At 37.7% G+C, this 19885-nt stretch overlaps 7 non-coding genes across 7 annotated transcripts; all 7 read right to left on the reverse strand.

Annotated features, from left to right (window-relative positions):
- Trnal-cag (transfer RNA leucine (anticodon CAG)) lies at positions 1–83 on the reverse strand. The gene has a single exon. It is a non-coding gene; the product is annotated as a tRNA-Leu (tRNA).
- A 1751-nt stretch (positions 84–1834) lies between these two features.
- Positions 1835–1918, reverse strand: Trnal-cag (transfer RNA leucine (anticodon CAG)). The gene has a single exon. It is a non-coding gene; the product is annotated as a tRNA-Leu (tRNA).
- A 1750-nt stretch (positions 1919–3668) lies between these two features.
- On the reverse strand, positions 3669–3752 carry Trnal-cag (transfer RNA leucine (anticodon CAG)). Its single transcript has one exon. It is a non-coding gene; the product is annotated as a tRNA-Leu (tRNA).
- A 1753-nt stretch (positions 3753–5505) lies between these two features.
- Positions 5506–5589, reverse strand: Trnal-cag (transfer RNA leucine (anticodon CAG)). Its single transcript has one exon. It is a non-coding gene; the product is annotated as a tRNA-Leu (tRNA).
- Positions 5590–7340: 1751 nt separating this feature from the next.
- On the reverse strand, positions 7341–7424 carry Trnal-cag (transfer RNA leucine (anticodon CAG)). Its single transcript has one exon. It is a non-coding gene; the product is annotated as a tRNA-Leu (tRNA).
- Positions 7425–9173: 1749 nt separating this feature from the next.
- Positions 9174–9257, reverse strand: Trnal-cag (transfer RNA leucine (anticodon CAG)). The gene has a single exon. It is a non-coding gene; the product is annotated as a tRNA-Leu (tRNA).
- A 1747-nt stretch (positions 9258–11004) lies between these two features.
- Trnal-cag (transfer RNA leucine (anticodon CAG)) lies at positions 11005–11088 on the reverse strand. Its single transcript has one exon. It is a non-coding gene; the product is annotated as a tRNA-Leu (tRNA).
- Between the last annotated feature and the right edge of the window lie 8797 nt (positions 11089–19885).

A 19885-nucleotide genomic window follows, 5' to 3' on the forward strand; every position in this document is an offset into this window, starting at 1 on the left:
GTCAGAAGTGGGATTCGAACCCACGCCGGGAAGACCCGACTGCGACCTGAACGCAGCGCCTTAGACCGCTCGGCCATCCTGACTTGATATTATTTAGGAGATTCTATTGGACTGCAATCACTACCATACTGCTCTTTGATGAAATGTAAATTACTGGTTTTGGATCGTTTCTAGGATTGGAAACAACGACTTATAATGACAAAAAGTATTTCTTTATATCTTCATTCTAGGGTAAGTAATACAGTACTTATTTTGTTTCAAATTATGGACATTTTCTTCGATGTGTGCAAGTTGTTAGTGAGAATCCTGGACAGTTATCACTTTTAAAACTTTGAGACATTTATATGATTATTATCTAATTATTAAAATCACCATTAAGACTGAGGATATTACTCAGCATTATATGAGTTATTTTGAGCTGTGTTTTATTTAACGGTATATAAAATTATAATATCTAATATCAGATCTTTTTATAACGATTATTAGCTATAAAAAAGAAAAGAGATTATTTTACGATACAACAAGCACTTTTGATTTTGTAGTGCGTCTTCAGTTTCGTTCACAGATACAGCGTTTACCATAGCCATTCCTACATCCGTTTCATTAAACACGTGTGGGTATGTTATCGTAGCATATATATCCTAAGTAGTCTAGTGGTTAGGATTCCACGCTCTCATCGAGCCGCCAGGGTTCGATTCCACGTTTGGGAAGGATGTTTTTATTCAATTCCATTAATTAGATTGTTTTTTCTGCAATATTTTAAACATTAACGAATTTTATGCTGAAAGTTTTTTTTAATTGAAAACAAATTCCACATGAAATACAATATGTCCTCAAAGCCTATCCCTTCCTATGCGATCTCATCTTATCAACAAAGTCGCCGAAAAGGTTAAACATCATGCGTTCATCAATCTGTATAACATGCAGATACGCATTATCACTTCGGTTCATAGAGGATCTAATAGAGACCGCAGAATCAAACCAAGAATAGATTCCTGGAAATCCCCCTTTGGGGCACAAGATTTCATAGAGAAGTAAATGTTTCGGAGCCTGCTGATTGGGTATTGAGGGCGCATCAGTTTCAAATGTTTAATGTGTGGGTTAGGCAATACATATACATGTAAAATATGTAAAGAAATTTTTAACTTTTGTCAAATGTGTTTCTGACATGAGGAGGTAATCAATATTGGAATTTCCTGAACATTTTGGTAAAATTTTGGTGCGGAATTCAACATAAGATGGCACCCGACATAAAAATTTAGCAAGATGGCAGATCTTAATTTCTTTTTATTCACAGGTATGCGACATGCCAATCTTCAAAATTAGTGACAGGTGACCAGACTTGAAAACTCCATTCAACCTGGACAGTGGCAAACGTTAACATATCGTATATAGAGAATTCATTTGATTCTGCGGTCTCTATAACATCCTGTAAATAGTCACGACCTCTTGACCTTTCAAATTGACCAATCAAATATCTACCTCCGTATTCCTAGACGTGAATTTTCAGCAGCCAAAGTAATATATAGAACTTTTAGAATTAATTTAGTGTATGTAGTCATTCCGTTCACAAAACACAACATCGCTATCAGAATAACCATGCTGTGATGAAATGTCGTTCTCAGTTGATGTAGCCAGATGGAGAAAAATGCATTTGAACTGAAATACAATGAGTATGAAAGTCATCATAGTATGAAGCCTCTGATGGGTTGTTGTCAAATCCTCCTGTATGGTACGAAAAGAGAATAAGGATATGTATTTTAATCGAATTCCGCATCGGCTTACTGTAAGAAATAAATATTATCTTGCAAAACGATTCTAAAGAAAAGTTTTATGTCAGAAGTGGGATTCGAACCCACGCCGGGAAGACCCGACTGCGACCTGAACGCAGCGCCTTAGACCGCTCGGCCATCCTGACTTGATATTATTTAGGAGATTCTATTGGACTGCAATCACTACCATACTGCTCTTTGATGAAATGTAAATTACTGGTTTCGGATCCTTTCTAGGATTGGAAACAACGACTTATAATGACAAAAAGTAATTCTTTATATCTTCATTCTAGGGTAAGTAATACAGTACTTATTTTGTTTCAAATTATGGACATTTTCTTCGATGTGTGCAAGTTGTTAGTGAGAATCCTGGACAGTTATCACTTTTAAAACTTTGAGACATTTATATGATTATTATCTAATTATTAAAATCACCATTAAGACTGAGGATATTACTCAGCATTATATGAGTTATTTTGAGCTGTGTTTTATTTAACGGTTTATGAAATTATAATATCTAATTTCAGATCTTTTTATAACGATTATTAGCTATAAAAAAGAAAAGAGATTATTTTACGATACAACAAGCACTTTTGATTTTGTAGTGCGTCTTCAGTTTTGTTCACAGATACAGCGTTTACCATAGCCATTCCCACATCCGTTTCATTAAACACGTGTGGGTATGTTATCGTAGCATATATATCCTAAGTAGTCTAGTGGTTAGGATTCCACGCTCTCATCGAGCCGCCGGGGATCGATTCCCCGTTTGGGAAGGATGGTTTTATTCAATTCCATTAATAAGATTGTTTTTTTTCTTCAATATTTTAAGCATTAACGAATTTTATGCTGAAAGTTTTTTTAATTGAAAACAAATTCCACATGAAATATAATATGTCCTCAAAGCCTATCCCTTCCTATGCGATCTCATCTTATCAACAAAGTCGCCGAAAAGGTTAAACATCATGCGTTCATCAATCTGTATAACATGCAGATACGCATTATCACTTCGGTTCATAGAGGATCTAATAGAGACCGCAGAATCAAACCAAGAATAGATTCCTGGAAATCCCCTTTGGGCACAAGATTTCATAGAGAAGTGAATGTTTCGGAGCCTGCTGATTGGGTATCGAGGGCGCATCAGTTTCAAATGTTTAATGTGTGGGTTAGGCAATACATATACATGTAAAATATGTAAAGAAATTTTTAACTTTTGTCAAATGTGTTTCTGACATGAGGAGGTAATCAATATTGGAATTTCATGAACATTTTGGTAAAATTTTGGTGCGGAATTCAACATAAGATGGCACCCGACATAAAAATTTAGCAAGATGGCAGATCTTAATTTCTTTTTATTCACAGGTATGCGACATGCCATTCTTCAAAATTAGTGACAGGTGACCAGACTTGAAAACTCCATTCAACCTGGACAGTGGCAAACGTTAACATATCGTATATAGAGAATTCATTTGGTTCTGCGGTCTCTATAACATCCTGTAAGTAGTCACGACCTCTTGACCTTTCAAATTGACCAATCAAATATCTACCTCCGTATTCCTAGACGTGAATTTTCAGCAGCCAAAGTAATATATAGAACTTTTAGAATTAATTTAGTGTATGTAGTCATTCCGTTCACAAAACACAACATCGCTATCAGAATAACCATGCTGTGATGAAATGTCGTTCTCAGTTGATGTAGCCAGATGGAGAAAAATGCATTTGAACTGAAATACAATGAGTATGAAAGTCATCATAGTATGAAGCCTCTGATGGGTTTTTGTCAAATCCTCCTGTATGGTACGAAAAGAGAATAAGGATATGTATTTTAATCGAATTCCGCATCGGCTTACTGTAAGAAATAAATATTATCTTGCAAAACGATTCTAAAGAAAAGTTTTATGTCAGAAGTGGGATTCGAACCCACGCCGGGAAGACCCGACTGCGACCTGAACGCAGCGCCTTAGACCGCTCGGCCATCCTGACTTGATATTATTTAGGAGATTCTATTGGACTGCAATCACTACCATACTGCTCTTTGATGAAATGTAAATTACTGGTTTTGGATCCTTTCTAAGATTGGAAACAACGACTTATAATGACAAAAAGTAATTCTTTATATCTTCATTCTAGGGTAAGTAATACAGTACTTATTTTGTTTCAAATTATGGACATTTTCTTCGATGTGTGCAAGTTGTTAGTGAGAATCCTGGACAGTTATCACTTTTAAAACTTTGAGACATTTATATGATTATTATCTAATTATTAAAATCACCATTAAGACTGAGGATATTACTCAGCATTATATGAGTTATTTTGAGCTGTGTTTTATTTAACGGTATATAAAATTATAATATCTAATATCAGATCTTTTTTATAACGATTATTAGCTATAAAAAAGAAAAGAGATTATTTTACGATACAACAAGCACTTTTGATTTTGTAGTGCGTCTTCAGTTTCGTTCACAGATACAGCGTTTACCATAGCCATTCCTACATCCGTTTCATTAAACACGTGTGGGTATGTTATCGTAGCATATATATCCTAAGTAGTCTAGTGGTTAGGATTCCGCGCTCTCATCGAGCCGCCAGGGTTCGATTCCACGTTTGGGAAGGATGTTTTTATTCAATTCCATTAATTAGATTGTTTTTCTTCAATATTTTAAGCATTAACGAATTTTATGCTGAAAGTTTTTTTTAATTGAAAACAAATTCCACATGAAATATAATATGTCCTCAAAGCCTATCCATTCCTATGCGATCTCATCTTATCAATGACAAAGTCGCCGAAAAGGTTAAACATAATGCGTTCATCAATCTGTATAACATGCAGATCCGTATTATCACTTCGGTTCATAGAGGATCTAATAGAGACCGTAGAATCAAACCAAGAATAGATTCCTGGAAATCCCCTTTTGGGCACAAGATTTCATAGAGAAGTAAATGTTTCGGAGCCTGCTGATTGGGTATTGAGGGCGCATCAGTTTCAAATGTTTAATGTGTGGGTTAGGCAATACATATACATGTAAAATATGTAAAGAAATTTTAAACTTTTGTCAAGTGTGTTTCTGACATGGGGAGGTAATCAATATTGGAATTTCATGAACATTTTGGTAAAATTTTGGTTCGGAATTCAACATAAGATGGCACCCGTCATAAAAATTTAGCAAGATGGCAGATCTTAATTTCTTTTTATTCACAGGTATGCGACATGCCATTCTTCAAAATTAGTGACAGGTGACCAGACTTGAAAACTCCATTCAACCTGGACAGTGGCAAACGTTAACATATCGTATATAGAGAATTCATTTGGTTCTGCGGTCTCTATAACATCCTGTAAGTAGTCACGACCTCTTGACCTTTCAAATTGACCAATCAAATATCTACCTCCGTATTCCTAGACGTGAATTTTCAGCAGCCAAAGTAATATATAGAACTTTTAGAATTAATTTAGTGTATGTAGTCATTCCGTTCACAAAACACAACATCGCTATCAGAATAACCATGCTGTGATGAAATGTCGTTCTCAGTTGATGTAGCCAGATGGAGAAAAATGCATTTGAACTGAAATACAATGAGTATGAAAGTCATCATAGTATGAAGCCTCTGATGGGTTGTTGTCAAATCCTCCTGTATGGTACGAAAAGAGAATAAGGATATGTATTTTAATCGAATTCCGCATCGGCTTACTGTAAGAAATAAATATTATCTTGCAAAACGATTCTAAAGAAAAGTTTTATGTCAGAAGTGGGATTCGAACCCACGCCGGGAAGACCCGACTGCGACCTGAACGCAGCGCCTTAGACCGCTCGGCCATCCTGACTTGATATTATTTAGGAGATTCTATTGGACTGCAATCACTACCATACTGCTCTTTGATGAAATGTAAATTACTGGTTTTGGATCCTTTCTAGGATTGGAAACAACGACTTATAATGACAAAAAGTATTTCTTTATATCTTCATTCTAGGGTAAGTAATACAGTACTTATTTTGTTTCAAATTATGGACATTTTCTTCGATGTGTGCAAGTTGTTAGTGAGAATCCTGGACAGTTATCACTTTTAAAACTTTGAGACATTTATATGATTATTATCTAATTATTAAAATCACCATTAAGACTGAGGATATTACTCAGCATTATATGAGTTATTTTGAGCTGTGTTTTATTTAACGGTTTATGAAATTATAATATCTAATTTCAGATCTTTTTATAACGATTATTAGCTATAAAAAAGAAAAGAGATTATTTTACGATACAACAAGCACTTTTGATTTTGTAGTGCGTCTTCAGTTTTGTTCACAGATACAGCGTTTACCATAACTATTCCTACATCCGTTTCATTAAACACGTGTGGGTATGTTATCGTAGCATATATATCCTAAGTAGTCTAGTGGTTAGGATTCCGCGCTCTCATCGAGCCGCCAGGGTTCGATTCCACGTTTGGGAAGGATGTTTTTATTCAATTCCATTAATTAGATTGTTTTTTCTGCAATATTTTAAACATTAACGAATTTTATGCTGAAAGTTTTTTTAATTGAAAACAAATTCCACATGAAATATAATATGTCCTCAAAGCCTATCCCTTCCTATGCGATCTCATCTTATCAATGACAAAGTCGCCGAAAAGGTTAAACATAATGCGTTCATCAATCTGTATAACATGCAGATCCGTATTATCACTTCGGTTCATAGAGGATCTAATAGAGACCGTAGAATCAAACCAAGAATAGATTCCTGGAAATCCCCTTTTGGGCACAAGATTTCATAGAGAAGTAAATGTTTCGGAGCCTGCTGATTGGGTATTGAGGGCGCATCAGTTTCAAATGTTTAATGTGTGGGTTAGGCAATACATATACATGTAAAATATGTAAAGAAATTTTAAACTTTTGTCAAGTGTGTTTCTGACATGGGGAGGTAATCAATATTGGAATTTCATGAACATTTTGGTAAAATTTTGGTTCGGAATTCAACATAAGATGGCACCCGTCATAAAAATTTAGCAAGATGGCAGATCTTAATTTCTTTTTATTCACAGGTATGCGACATGCCAATTTCAAAATTAGTGACAGGTGACCAGACTTGAAAACTCCATTCAACCTGGACAGTGGCAAACGTTAACATATCGTATATAGAGAATTCATTTGATTCTGCGGTCTCTATAACATCCTGTAAGTAGTCACGACCTCTTGACCTTTCAAATTGACCAATCAAATATCTACCTCCGTATTCCTAGACGTGAATTTTCAGCAGCCAAAGTAATATATAGAACTTTTAGAATTAATTTAGTGTATGTAGTCATTCCGTTCACAAAACACAACATCGCTATCAGAATAACCATGCTGTGATGAAATGTCGTTCTCAGTTGATGTAGCCAGATGGAGAAAAATGCATTTGAACTGAAATACAATGAGTAAGAAAGTCATCATAGTATGAAGCCTCTGATGGGTTTTTGTCAAATCCTCCTGTATGGTACGAAAAGAGAATAAGGATATGTATTTTAATCGAATTCCGCATCGGCTTACTGTAAGAAATAAATATTATCTTGCAAAACGATTCTAAAGAAAAGTTTTATGTCAGAAGTGGGATTCGAACCCACGCCGGGAAGACCCGACTGCGACCTGAACGCAGCGCCTTAGACCGCTCGGCCATCCTGACTTGATATTATTTAGGAGATTCTATTGGACTGCAATCACTACCATACTGCTCTTTGATGAAATGTAAATTACTGGTTTCGGATCCTTTCTAGGATTGGAAACAACGACTTATAATGACAAAAAGTAATTCTTTATATCTTCATTCTAGGGTAAGTAATACAGTACTTATTTTGTTTCAAATTATGGACATTTTCTTCGATGTGTGCAAGTTGTTAGTGAGAATCCTGGACAGTTATCACTTTTAAAACTTTGAGACATTTATATGATTATTATCTAATTATTAAAATCACCATTAAGACTGAGGATATTACTCAGCATTATATGAGTTATTTTGAGCTGTGTTTTATTTAACGGTATATGAAATTATAATATCTAATATCAGATCGTTTTTATAACGATTATTAGCTATAAAAAAGAAAAGAGATTATTTTACGATACAACAAGCACTTTTGATTTTGTAGTGCGTCTTCAGTTTCGTTCACAGATACAGCGTTTACCATAGCCATTCCTACATCCGTTTCATTAAACACGTGTGGGTATGTTATCGTAGCATATATATCCTAAGTAGTCTAGTGGTTAGGATTCCACGCTCTCATCGAGCCGCCGGGGATCGATTCCCCGTTTGGGAAGGATGGTTTTATTCAATTCCATTAATTAGATTGTTTTTTCTTCAATATTTTAAGCATTAACGAATTTTATGCTGAAAGTTTTTTTAATTGAAAACAAATTCCACATGAAATATAATATGTCCTCAAAGCCTATCCCTTCCTATGCGATCTCATCTTATCAACAAAGTCGCCGAAAAGGTTAAACATCATGCGTTCATCAATCTGTATAACATGCAGATCCGTATTATCACTTCGGTTCATAGAGGATCTAATAGAGACCGCAGAATCAAACCAAGAATAGATTCCTGGAAATCCCCTTTTGGGCACAAGATTTCATAGAGAAGTGAATGTTTCGGAGCCTGCTGATTGGGTATCGAGGGCGCATCAGTTTCAAATGTTTAATGTGTGGGTTAGGCAATACATATACATGTAAAATATGTAAAGAAATTTTTAACTTTTGTCAAATGTGTTTCTGACATGAGGAGGTAATCAATATTGGAATTTCCTGAACATTTTGGTAAAATTTTGGTGCGGAATTCAACATAAGATGGCACCCGACATAAAAATTTAGCAAGATGGCAGATCTTAATTTCTTTTTATTCACAGGTATGCGATATGCCATTCTTCAAAATTAGTGACAGGTGACCAGACTTGAAAACTCCATTCAACCTGGACAGTGGCAAACGTTAACATATCGTATATAGAGAATTCATTTGATTCTGCGGTCTCTATAACATCCTGTAAGTAGTCACGACCTCTTGACCTTTCAAATTGACCAATCAAATATCTACCTCCGTATTCCTAGACGTGAATTTTCAGCAGCCAAAGTAATATATAGAACTTTTAGAATTAATTTAGTGTATGTAGTCATTCCGTTCACAAAACACAACATCGCTATCAGAATAACCATGCTGTGATGAAATGTCGTTCTCAGTTGATGTAGCCAGATGGAGAAAAATGCATTTGAACTGAAATACAAGAGTAAGAAAGTCATCATAGTATGAAGCCTCTGATGGGTTTTTGTCAAATCCTCCTGTATGGTACGAAAAGAGAATAAGGATATGTATTTTAATCGAATTCCGCATCGGCTTACTGTAAGAAATAAATATTATCTTGCAAAACGATTCTAAAGAAAAGTTTTATGTCAGAAGTGGGATTCGAACCCACGCCGGGAAGACCCGACTGCGACCTGAACGCAGCGCCTTAGACCGCTCGGCCATCCTGACTTGATATTATTTAGGAGATTCTATTGGACTGCAATCACTACATACTGCTCTTTGATGAAATGTAAATTACTGGTTTCGGATCCTTTCTAGGATTGGAAACAACGACTTATAATGACAAAAAGTAATTCTTTATATCTTCATTCTAGGGTAAGTAATACAGTACTTATTTTGTTTCAAATTATGGACATTTTCTTCGATGTGTGCAAGTTGTTAGTGAGAATCCTGGACAGTTATCACTTTTAAAACTTTGAGACATTTATATGATTATTATCTAATTATTAAAATCACCATTAAGACTGAGGATATTACTCAGCATTATATGAGTTATTTTGAGCTGTGTTTTATTTAACGGTATATAAAATTATAATATCTAATATCAGATCTTTTTATAACGATTATTAGCTATAAAAAAGAAAAGAGATTATTTTACGATACAATAAGCGCTTTTGATTTTGTAGTGCGTCTTCAGTTTCGTTCACAGATACAGCGTTTACCATAGCCATTCCTACATCCGTTTCATTAAACACGTGTGGGTATGTTATCGTAGCATATATATCCTAAGTAGTCTAGTGGTTAGGATTCCGCGCTCTCATCGAGCCGCCGGGGTTCGATTCCACGTTTGGGAAGGATGTTTTTATTCAATTCCATTAATTAGATTGTTTTTTCTTCAATATTTTAAACATTAACGAATTTTATGCTGAAAGTTTTTTTTAATTGAAAACAAATTCCACATGAAATATAATATGTCCTCAAAGCCTATCCATTCCTATGCGATCTCATCTTATCAACAAAGTCGCCGAAAAGGTTAAACATAATGCGTTTATCAATCTGTATAACATGCAGATACGCATTATCACTTCGGTTCACAGAGGATCTAATAGAGACCGCAGAATCAAACCAAGAATAGATTCCTGGAAATCCCCCTTTGGGTACAAGATTTCATAGAGAAATGAATGTTTCGGAGCCTGCTGATTGGGTATCGAGGGCGCATCAGTTTCAAATGTTTGATGTGTGGGTTAGGCAATACATATACATGTAAAATATGTAAAGAAATTTTTAACTTTTGTCAAATGTGTTTCTGACATGAGGAGGTAATCAATATTGGAATTTCCTGAACATTTTGGTAAAATTTTGGTGCGGAATTCAACATAAGATGGCACCTGACATAAAAATTTAGCAAAATGGCAGATCTTATTTTTTTTATTCACAGGTATGCGATATGCCAATCTTCAAAATTAGTGACAGGTGACCAGACTTGAAAACTCCATTCAACCTGGACAGTGGCAAACGTTAACATATCGTATATAGAGAATTCATTTGGTTCTGCGGTCTCTATAACATCCTGTAAGTAGTCACGACCTCTTGACCTTTCAAATTGACCAATCAAATATCTACCTCCGTATTCCTAGACGTGAATTTTCAGCAGCCAAAGTAATATATAGAACTTTTAGAATTAATTTAGTGTATGTAGTCATTCCGTTCACAAAACACAACATCGCTATCAGAATAACCATGCTGTGATGAAATGTCGTTCTCAGTTGATGTAGCCAGATGGAGAAAAATGCATTTGAACTGAAATACAATGAGTATGAAAGTCATCATAGTATGAAGCCTCTGATGGGTTTTTGTCAAATCCTCCTGTATGGTACGAAAAGAGAATAAGGATATGTATTTTAATCGAATTCCGCATCGGCTTACTGTAAGAAATAAATATTATCTTGCAAAACGATTCTAAAGAAAAGTTTTATGTCAGAAGTGGGATTCGAACCCACGCCGGGAAGACCCGACTGCGACCTGAACGCAGCGCCTTAGACCGCTCGGCCATCCTGACTTGATATTATTTAGGAGATTCTATTGGACTGCAATCACTACCATACTGCTCTTTGATGAAATGTAAATTACTGGTTTCGGATCCTTTCTAGGATTGGAAACAACGACTTATAATGACAAAAAGTAATTCTTTATATCTTCATTCTAGGGTAAGTAATACAGTACTTATTTTGTTTCAAATTATGGACATTTTCTTCGATGTGTGCAAGTTGTTAGTGAGAATCCTGGACAGTTATCACTTTTAAAACTTTGAGACATTTATATGATTATTATCTAATTATTAAAATCACCATTAAGACTGAGGATATTACTCAGAGTGCATTATATGAGTTATTTTGAGCTGTGTTTTATTTAACGGTATATAAAATTATAATATCTAGTTTCAGATGTTTTTTATAACGATTATTAGCTATAAAAAAGAAAAGAGATTATTTTACGATACAACAAGCGCTTTTGATTTTGTAGTGCGTCTTCAGTTTCGTTCACAGATACAGCGTTTACCATAGCCATTCCTACATCCGTTTCATTAAACACGTGTGGGTATGTTATCGTAGCATATATATCCTAAGTAGTCTAGTGGTTAGGATTCCGCGCTCTCATCGAGCCGCCGGGGTTCGATTCCCCGTTTGGGAAGGATGTTTTTATTCAATTCCATTAATTAGATTGTTTTTTCTGCAATATTTTAAACATTAACGAATTTTATGCTGAAAGTTTTTTTAATTGAAAACAAATTCCACATGAAATATAATATGTCCTCAAAGCCTATCCCTTCGTATGCGATCTCATCTTATCAATGACAAAGTCGCCGAAAAGGTTAAACATAATGCGTTCATCAATCTGTATAACATGCAGATCCGTATTATCACTTCGGTTCATAGAGGATCTAATAGAGACCGTAGAATCAAACCAAGAATAGATTCCTGGAAATCCCCTTTTGGGCACAAGATTTCATAGAGAAGTAAATGTTTCGGAGCCTGCTGATTGGGTATTGAGGGCGCATCAGTTTCAAATGTTTAATGTGTGGGTTAGACAATACATATACATGTAAAATATGTAAAGAAATTTTAAACTTTTGTCAAGTGTGTTTCTGACATGGGGAGGTAATCAATATTGGAATTTCATGAACATTTTGGTAAAATTTTGGTTCGGAATTCAACATAAGATGGCACCCGTCATAAAAATTTAGCAAGATGGCAGATCTTAATTTCTTTTTATTCACAGGTATGCGACATGCCATTCTTCAAAATTAGTGACAGGTGACCAGACTTGAAAACTCCATTCAACCTGGACAGTGGCAAACGTTAACATATCGTATATAGAGAATTCATTTGGTTCTGCGGTCTCTATAACATCCTGTAAGTAGTCACGACCTGGTGACCTTTCAAATTGACCAATCAAATATCTACCTCCGTATTCCTAGACGTGAATTTTCAGCAGCCAAAGTAATATATAGAACTTTTAGAATTAATTTAGTGTATGTAGTCATTCCGTTCACAAAACACAACATCGCTATCAGAATAACCATGCTGTGATGAAATGTCGTTCTCAGTTGATGTAGCCAGATGGAGAAAAATGCATTTGAACTGAAATACAATGAGTATGAAAGTCATCATAGTGTGGAAGTTCCCTATGGAATGCATGATGTGGGCCTACTGGATGCGCGAGAGCATGTGATGGAGCTATTGTGTGTATGTGTGCTGTATTGGACGATTGTGAGTTAGGAGTGAGAATGTTTTACCTGTAAATATAATGATTATATGTTGTCGTCGCTGGGATCGCTCGTCTGTTGTGTACTATGTCTACCATGTTGTACGTGTGTATTTCCGTCGTGCGTTAGATGTCGTGTGATTGGATGTAAGTGAGGGTGGGTGTGTCTATCTGTCGGCGCCGGTGATTGGCCCAGCTGGGTCAATATACCACTGGCGCACATGTGACCGCTGGGCAGTCTAAAGTAGCTTCGTTGAGCTGGGGGCTGTCCAGTGGATGTTGTTGTATGTAGTCTCTGTGTGAGGGTTGCTTGTTGTACTGAACTTCAATGGTGAGTCCATGTTAAACTGTGTCACTGTCATGTCGTGTGTGTAATATGTGCGTGCATTGTTGGGAAGAAGCCGGGCGCTGTCCCTTTCTATTTGTATGTGTCCTAGCGGCGGCCTAGGTAAGAGGGCGGCGTGCACGTGTGTGTATAATGTATGTATGTCACCTTGCACCTACAGTATAAATAATTAATAAACTTATAGAAACGTTCACGTGAGTTCTTTGTTTCTTGCATCTGGTATTTATGCCTATAAGGCCCGAAACCCCTTGCCAGAACCTGGGTCAGGTGTGGTAAGACGTGCGATACGCTTACAAGTGGTGCTGTGAGCAAAGCTTGGGTTAATTTCGGGTTCTTTAATATGTATATTTTTATGTGTTGCATGTTTCACTCTGTTTTGTATGTATTTGCACTTTAGGTCGGATCTCTGTTTTTCAAATTACCTTTTTATCCATTGTTATTTAGTTAGTATTGTAGTTATAATTACTAACTCATTATGGCATATTCTAGCGGAGTTCAAGGTAGAACCTTTGGTGGAGGTGATATGCCTAAAACTCCTGTTAACCCGGTACGTTCGGTTCCTTCTTTGAATGGGGATAGTGGTAGGCATACTGTATCGGAGGGTAGTAATTTTACGTTCCCTGTTCAGACTTCTGGAGGTAGGTTACCTGTAGGTATTGGGCGTGGGCGTGGTTTACGGTTACATAGCGTGTCATTTCCTACTCAAGGTCAAATGTCAGTTGAGGCCCCGATTAGGCATAGGGCTAGCGTAAACACAGAGCACGTGGTTTCTGACCCTTTTCAAGTTCCCGGTATTTATAGGGATGAATCTTTTGAGGAAGGTGTAAGACCTGAAATGTACTCAACTCCAATAGTTAATGCGGGTGTGGAGTGTAGAGATAGTCTAGTTTCAGAGTCATTGGCTTATAGGGAGGTTCCATGTTGCCCTACATTTTCTCTATCTGTATCAACCTCAGGATTTGCCACAATTTACTCTAGTGCCAGCAACGTGAATGTTGTCCCTGTGAGTAGTGTGACAAGTACAACTGCTGCCCATCCAAATCTTTTGATAGAAGCTAACCCCAGCTACCCTCAGTAAAGCACTTGCCATCTGTAAATTTAGGCAATTTATCCGTGGGAACAAAAAGGAAAGAAAAGGAACCCCAAACGTATGACGGTACAACTAATTTCCAAGATTTTCTGATTCATTTTGAGCAAATTTCTAATTGGAATGGGTGGACAGATGTAGACAAGGCTCAACAAATTACTATGTGTTTAAGGGGGTCTGCCCAGAGGGTACTTTCAGAGTTAAGGCCGTCAGAGATGTCCAGTTTTGGGAGGGTGAAAGAGGTGATGATAAATCGGTTCGATCCTCCAGGTAGGGAAGCTGCCTATAAGTCGGAATTTAGAAATAGACATAGGAAAGAAGGGGAAAGTCTAGTTGTTTACGGGGAAGCGTTGAGATTAGCTGCCCGTAAGGCTTACCCTCATAGGCAACTTGAGTTGTTAGAAGGTGATTTAGTGGATCAATTTATTGATGGTTTGAATAACTATGACGTCGGTAGGCATGTTCAGTTCTCCCATGTTAAAACTCTAGATCAAGCTGTAAGTTCTGCTATCGAGTATGAGTCATTTAGTGCGAGGCATGTAGGTTCAATTCCTGTACGGAAACCTAGGGATTTAAATCCAGAAGCCCCAGCATTTGTACAGGCAGTGTCAAATGAGGCTGTTAAACCTAGTGAGGTTAGTACAGAGCCAGACTTAGCGTCATTGATTTTAGAACAGTTCCAAAAGTTAAATAGGAAGTTGAATTCCAGGGGTAGGAATCAGCAGGCTAGATCTAAGAACCCTAGTGGTGTACCTGTATCACAGAGACATTGTTATGTTTGTGGAGAGTTAGGGCATTTGTCCTATGATTGTGCTAAAAAGGGTGGTGAGCCGAAGCAAGGTTTAAACTAGACAGAGCTGGTCTCGGGGCCAGAGTACCAGCTCCTATTTCTGAGGGTGAAGGGCCCATTGTTGTGTTGAATACCATTCAGCCGAGTTTGTTTGCTAGTGTGGGAATAGGTAGTTCAAATCTTAGTTTACTAGTAGACTCGGGTTCCTCGGTAACTTTGTTAGATGTGGAGATATATAACAAGTTGAGGGGAAGGCACAAGCCTGAGTTAAAAAGTTGTAACCTTAAGTTGTCAACCGCCTCGGGTAGTAACCTGATAGTTTTTGGGAAAGCAGATTTCACATTTAGTATAGGGAGTCAGAGCTTTGTACAGGAAACAGTTGTTGCTACACTCCAAAGTTTACAGGGTATCCTAGGGATAGATTTCTTAACTAGCCATAAAGGAAATTTGAATTTTGGTGACAATACCCTACAGTTAGGAGGTCGTACAGTGAATCTAAATGCAGAGTCTGTTAGTCAGTGTGCACGCATTAGAGTGTCTAACACAGTATCTATTCCCAAGAACTCTGAGTGTTATTTTGCGGGTTATGTGGATGGAGATATAGAAGGTGAACTAGGCATTGTTGAACCTACCAAGTTAGTGTACAATCAGGGCCTTTTGTTGGCTAAGACTTTGATATCACCCCAGAAGGGAAGGGAGGTAACTCTGTCAGTTTTGAATTTGACTTCACAGGATATTAAGATACAGGGCAATACTTTTGTTGGTAATGTTCACTCTGTTGATCAAGTACATGAGGTTGTTGAGGAAAAGGTAGAGACAGGTTCGTGTCTTTCTGCACATTTACAGGATGTTTTGGATAGAACTTCTGATGAACTTAGCACAGATCAGAAATCAGAGGTTAGGGACTTATTACATGAATTTAAGGATATATTTGCTGGTCCTGAAGGAACTTTAGGGAACACTAAACTGGTAGAGCATAGTATTGATACCCAGGATTTTTACCCCATTAAAATACCTCCTAGAAGGATATCTCCTGCACAGAAGGAAGTTGTAGAGAAGGAGTTGGATAGTATGTTAGAGAAAGGTGTTATAAAACCCAGTTCTAGTCCATGGTCTGCTCCAGTTGTGTTGTGTTCTAAAAAGGATGGTTCCGTACGCTTTTGTATTGACTATAGGAAGTTGAACTCAGTAACTAGGAAGGATGCTTATCCGCTTCCTAAGATAGATGAGGCGATAGAAACTTTGTCGGGTATGAAGTGGTTTTCAACCCTAGATCTGGCTAGCGGGTATTGGCAGTGCAGTATGGAGGAGGGTAGTAAATCTAAAACAGCTTTTGCCACCCATAAGGGCTTGTATGAGTTTAATGTAATGCCATTTGGTCTATGCAACGCCCCATCTACTTTTTCAAGGTTAATGCAGTTGGTTTAGGAGGATTACAGTGGTCCAAGTGTCCTTGCTATCTCGATGATGTTATTTGTTTCGGTGCTTCATTCGAATCTGCTATGTCTAACTTGAGATGTGTTTTTGAGTGTCTGCGTACAGCCAACCTGAAATTAAAACCGAAGAAGTGTACTTTATTTCAAACTCGGGTATCGTATCTAGGCCATAGAGTGTCAGAAGCTGGTATAAGCTGTGACCCTGAGAAGGTGAAAGCGGTCAAAGATTGGCCCCAACCTGCATCATCAACCGAAATTCGCAGTTTTTTGGGCTTAGCGGGTTATTACAGGAAGCATATTCCGTTGTTTTCTGAAATCTCAGCTCCCTTAACAATGTTAACTAGAAAGGGGAAGGTGTTTTCATGGGACGAGAAATGTCAACATGCATTTGAGACCCTCAAAGATCTGTTAGTGTCAAGTCCGATTCTGTCATATCCCCAAAGTTCAGGCACATTTATTTTAGATTGTGATGCTAGCAATTTTGGTATGGGTTGTACCCTTAGTCAAATTCAGAAGGGGGAGGAAAGGGTCATCGGGTACGCCAGTAAAACTCTCAGTAGGTCCCAGCAGAACTATTGTACCACTCGTAGAGAGCTACTAGCCGTTGTTACCTTTTTGAAACATTTTAGGCATTATATCGCAGGTACCCATTTCATCATCCGTACGGATCATGCATCCTTAACATGGTTAAAAAACTTTAAGGAGCCAGAAGGGCTGTTGGCTAGGTGGATTAGTGTTGTAGACATGTATGATTATGAAATCCAGCATCGTCCAGGTTCTCAGCATGGAAATGCTGACGGGTTATCACGTAGGCCTAGGAAACAGTGTGGTAGAACAGAGTGTCCCGACTGTGTAACTTCTTCTGTTCATGTTGTCTCCTCAGTAGACGAAACAAATATGTCTGAAATGGAGAGCCAGCAACTTTTCTCAAATTGGTTAGATACATGGGGAGTTGTGAAGCTGAAGGCTGAACAAGCTAGGGACCCAAATATTGCTAAGTTTAAACAACTTAAGGCTGATAGGTCAACTAAACCAAAACGAGATGAAATGCTTGGTTTTTCTTACGAGGTGCGCTTATTTTGTCAAATGTGGGATAGAATTTCCTTACTAGAGGATGAGTTGTTATATGTGGTAGATAAAGGGCAAGATGGTAATAGTCTATACAGAGTTGTCGCCCCTGCTTGTGTTAGAGAGCAGATCTTGTATCAACTTCATGACAGTCCCACTGCAGGGCATTTAGGTAAAGATAAAACTCTGTCACAGATACGGAGAAGGTTCTATTGGCCTGGCCTGTCTGATGATGTGAGGAGATGGTGCAGAAAATGCAATATTTGTGCACAGCGTAAACCCGGTCCAGGTATGGGAAAGGCCCCATTACATCCCACACAAGATCAGGTATCCCGTCCACTTGATAGGATCTCCATAGACATCTTAAGTGGTATTCCTGTAACAAACAATGGTAACTGCTGTATAATGGTGGTGTGTGATTATTTTTCAAAGTGGGTTGAAGCATATGCCCTTCCAAATCATACAGCTATTACAGTGGCTGACAAGCTATGTTCTGAATTTATTAGCAGATTCGGGGTGCCATTTGAGATTCTAACTGATCGGGGTGCAGAGTTTGAAGGTCATTTATTTTCCCTTCTATGTCAGAGATTGGGTATAGAAAAAAAGAGAACTTGTGGTTTCAGACCCCAACAAAATGGTCTAGTAGAACGGTTTAACCGTACCCTTATCCAAATGCTAAGTGCTTATGTGAAGGCTGAGTATGACGACTGGGATGATCATTTACCGTATGTCCTTATGGCATACCGAGCAACAGCTCAGAGAAGTACAGGCTGTAGTCCGAACTTAGTCATGTTAGGTAGAGAAACAAACTGTCCATTAGATATAGTCATGGGAGTTCCCTCCCCTGAACCACATCCTGTATGTCCCAATCTATATGTGAATTGGCTTAGACATAGTATGTGTACAACGTTTGATTTTGTAGCTAAGCACCTACAGGAATCTGCAGAGCGTCAGAAAAATTATTTTGACCAGGGACTTAAACCTCGAGTTTATGAGGTTGGGGATTTTGTTTGGAGGTGGTATCCCCCAGCACTTTCATGTAAGTTAGGAAAGGGGTGGGCGGGTCCTTACAAAATAGTGGAAAAGCAGTCTTCATTGACATACATCATACAGCTTAAACCCAGCGCTCGTACGTCACCTGTTCATGTCGATCACTTAAAACCCTATGAGGGGGATCACATTCCTTTGGCTTGGGAGGAGAAAGAAGATGCTATATCTGAATCTCCCCAGGTCAGCCAAGACGATGACCTTGACAAATTTGACGACTTTGGCCATGACCTTGACAGTGACCGTGACATTGGTGGAGTAAACAATTCTCCCCCTCATACTCCAGTGAAGACATTTAGTCGTTTCGGCCGTGAGATCCGCCCTAAAGTTCTATATAGCCCCACATAGAGACCTTGTGTGTTGTCTGGTATTGTCTGTTGTTTTATGTTGTGCACCTGTAAACTGTAAGTGAAAAATAGAAAAAAAAAAAAAAAAAAAAAGTGGATATATGTGCAGTAGTTGTACAAACAGTATTACTAATTATGCCGTAATTATATATATTATATATAATAGGCAACCAATTAGTAGCAGATGAAAATTCTAAGAAGGCTGTTACCTGAGGGTAGGAAATTATCTTGTTATCTTGTACTTCATTGTTTTATTAATATTAAAGTGTCATTGATTATACAGTTAGTAGAAATGATTGGAACCAGAAGACCTCGGTCTGTATAGAAAGGTTATTTATTAAATTATTACAGATGTCAAATCACGCCGACGTGTTGGAGGTTACTGTGACGGAAGCGGAGGTCAAGGATATTTTAATAGATAAACCTGTTTGGGTGGAGGGGGGAATGACTTGTCCTGTGCCCCAGTGTGGAAATACGTTTTTCCGAGCCTACTATGGAATGCTTCGGCATTGGGTAGAAATACACGCTCGTACAGTGGTGAAATACTGGTGCCCGAGCTGTCGGTTCGCGCACATTCGGAAGAACCAGGTTTGCCGGCACCTCAGGAAGGTCCATCACACTCCAAATACCGAAGCCCCAGGGCTGTATATTCGTGAGGAGAGACTGATGAACCGTCGCTACATCTCCCCAGGCTCCGTCCAGATACCTGTTAAGAGGACTCCATTGCCTGATGAGGATCTCCTCAAGTATGTCGACGACATGTGGCATTAGACTGTTAAATGACATTTTTTCGTTTGATTGATCTGTTGTTGATTTATGTTGTTGAATGATTAATTGTTATATAGTATTGGCCAGTTAATTGTTTTATATTTTTGATATTAATATACTTTTTGATATTGATATACATACGCTGTGGGTAGAGATATACATACATATCTAACTGGAACCTTGAGGGTGAATAAATATTTTT

The sequence above is a fragment of the Argopecten irradians genome, unplaced genomic scaffold (assembly GCF_041381155.1).
Source record: "Argopecten irradians isolate NY unplaced genomic scaffold, Ai_NY scaffold_0359, whole genome shotgun sequence".
Lineage (NCBI taxonomy): Eukaryota > Metazoa > Mollusca > Bivalvia > Pectinida > Pectinidae > Argopecten > Argopecten irradians.